Below are 3,483 nucleotides of genomic sequence, written 5' to 3' on the forward strand. Positions count from 1 at the left end.
AACGAGGAAATATCTGAAACTGAGCCGAACCGACACTGACCGCAACAGCTCCAGAGAAATTCCTAGATATATTTTTACTTTTTTTTTTTTTTAATAAGAAAAAAAAAAATTTTTTTTTTTAAATTTTTTCTTTTTTATTTTTTCTCTTTTATTTTCCTTTAAAATTCCCTATTACTCCCCCATCATTCCTTAACTTTCATTTTCATAGATTTTTACGATTTTTTTAATTAGGGAAAATTCTTTTTTTTTCTTTCTTTCTTTTTTTTCTCCTTTTTCTCTTCTATTTTCTATTTTTCTTTTTCTCTTATTTCTTTTAAAGTCCTCTAGTACTCCTCTACTACTCCTTAATTTTCATTTTCAATACACTATAACCTTACCAAAAAAAAAAAAGAGAGAAGCCCTATTTTTTAAACTGAACTTCATATATATTTAAAAAAATTTTTGTGTGTGTGTTTTGGTTTTTGTTTTTAATATAGTATTTTTAAGAGTCTAATCTCTACTCTAGATTTTTAATTTTTGTTTTTCAGTATATGATATAAATTGTGAACATTTAAGAATCCAATATTCAGTTCCCATTTTTATTCAGGAGTGTGTTGATTTTTCTCTCCCAATCTTGACTCTCTGTTTTCTACCTCAGAACACCTCTATTTCCTCCTTTCTCCTTTTCTTCCCAATCCAATTCTGTGAATCCTGGTGGGTGTCTGGGCTACGGAGAACATTCTGGGAACAGACAACTGCGTAGATCTGTCTCTCTCCTCTTGAGTCCCCCTTTTTCTCCTCCTGCTCAACACTATCTCCCCCCTCCCTCTCCTCTTCTTCATGTAACTCTGTGAACCTCTCTGGGTGTCCCTAATGGGGGAGAATCTTTTCGCCATTAACCTGGAAGTTTTATTATCAGTGCTGTGTAGTTGGAGAAGTCCTGAGACTACAGGAAGAATAAAACTGAAATCCAGAGGCAGGAGACTTAAGCCCAAAACCTGAGAACACCAGAAAACTCCTGACTACATGGAACTTTAAGTAATAAGTGACCGTCCAAAAGCCTCCATACCTACACTGAAACCAACCACCACCCAAGAGCCAATAAGTTTTAGAGCAAGACATACCAAGCAAATTCTCCAGCAACGCAGGAACATAGCCCTGAACGTCAACATACAGGCTGCCCAAGGTCACACCTAACACATAGACCCATCTCAAAACTCATTACTGGGCACTCCATTGCTCTCCAGAGAGAAGAAATCAAGTTCCACGCACCAGAACACCGACGCAAACTTTCCTAACCAGGAAACATTGACAAGCCAATCGTCTAACCCCACCCACTGGGAAAAACCTCCACAATAAAAAGGAACCACAGACCTCCAGAATACAAAAAGCCCACTCCAGACACAGCAATCTAAACAAGATGAAAAGGCAGAGAAATACCCAACAGGTAAAGGAACATGAAAAATGCCCACCAAGTCAAGCAAAAGAGGAGGAGATAGGGAATCTACCTGAAAAAGAATTTAGAATAATGATAATAAAAATGATCCAAAATCTTGAAAGCAAAATGGAGTTACAGATAAATAGCCTGGAAACAAAGATTGAAAAGATTCAAGAACTGTTTAATAAAGACCTAGAAGAAATAAAAAAGAGTCAATTAAAAATGAATAATGCAATGAATGAGATAAAAAACACTCTGGAGGGAACCAAGAGTAGAATAACGGAGACAGAAGATAGGATAAGTGAGGTAGAAGATAAAATGGTGGAAATAAATGAAGCAGAGAGGAAAAAAGAAGAAAGGATCAAAAGAAATGAGGACAACCTCAGGGACCTCTGGGACACTGTGAAACGCCCCAACATTCGAATCATAGGAATTCCAGAAGAAGAAGACAAAAAGAAAGGCCATGAGAAAATACTCGAGGAGATAATAGCTGAAAACTTCCCTAAAATGGGGAAGGAAATAGCCACCCAAGTCCAAGAAACCCAGAGAGTCCCAAACAGGATAAACCCAAGGCGAAACACTCCAAGACACATATTAATCAAATTAACAAAGATCAAACACAAAGAACAAATATTAAAAGCAGCAAGGGAGAAACAACAAATAACACACAAAGGGATTCCCATAAGGATAACAGCTGATCTATCAATAGAAACCCTCCAGGCCAGAAGGGAATGGCAAGACATACTGAAAGTAATGAAAGAGAATAACCTACAACCTAGATTACTGTACCCAGCAAGGATCTCATTCAGATATGAAGGAGAATTTAAAAGCTTTACAGATAAGCAAAAGCTGAGAGAATTCAGCACCACCAAACCAGCTCTTCAACAAATGCTAAAGGATCTTCTCTAGACAGGAAATGCAGAAAGGTTGTATAAACGTGAACCCAAAACAACAAAGTAAATGGCAATGGGACCACACCTATCAATAATTACCTTAAATGTAAATGGGTTGAATGCCCCAACCAAAAGACAAAGATTGGCTGAATGGATACAAAAACAAGACCCCTATATATGCTGTCTACAAGAGAGCCACCTCAAAACAAGAGACACATACAGACTAAGAGTGAAGGGCTGGAAAAAATATTTCATGCAAACGGAGACCAAAAGAAAGCAGGAGTCGCAATACTCATATCAGATAAAATAGACTTTCAAATAAAGGATGTGAAAAGAGACAAAGAAGGACACTACATAATGATCAAAGGATTAATGCAAGAAGAAGATATAACAATTATAAATATATATGCACCCAAAATAGGAGCACCACAATATGTGCGGCAAACGCTAACAAGTATGAAAGAGGAAATTAATACTAACACAATAATAGTGGGAGACTTTAATACCCCACTCACAACTATGGATAGATCAACTAAACAGAAAATTAACAAGGAAACACAAACCTTGAATGACATAATGGACCAGCTAGACCTGATTGATATCTATAGGACATTTCACCCCAAAACAATCAACTTCACCTTTTTCTCAAGTGCACACGGAACCTTCTCCAGAATAGACCACATCCTGGGCCATAAATCTGGTCTTGGAAAATTCAAAAAAATTGAAATCATTCCAGTCATCTTTTCTGATCACAGTGCAGTAAGATTACATCTCAATTACAGGAAAAAAATTGTTAAAAATTCAAACATATGGAGGCTAAATAACACGCTTCTGAATAACCAACAAATCATAGAAAAAATCAAAAAAGAAATCAAAATATGCATAGAAATGAATGAAAATGAAAACACAACAACCCAAAACCTATGGGATACTGTAAAAGCAGTGCTAAGGGGAAGGTTCATAGCATTACAGGCTCACATCAAGAAACAAGAAAAAAGCCAAATAAATAACCTAACTCTACACCTAAAACAATTAGAGAAGGAAGAAATGAAGAACCCCAGGGTTAGCAGAAGGAAAGAAATCCTAAAAATTAGGGCAGAAATAAATGCAAAAGAAACTAAAGAGACCATAGCAAAAATCAACAAAGCTAAAAGCTGGTTTTTTGAAAAAATA

The sequence above is a fragment of the Cervus canadensis genome, chromosome 27 (genome assembly GCF_019320065.1).
Source record: "Cervus canadensis isolate Bull #8, Minnesota chromosome 27, ASM1932006v1, whole genome shotgun sequence".
Classification (NCBI taxonomy): domain Eukaryota; kingdom Metazoa; phylum Chordata; class Mammalia; order Artiodactyla; family Cervidae; genus Cervus; species Cervus canadensis.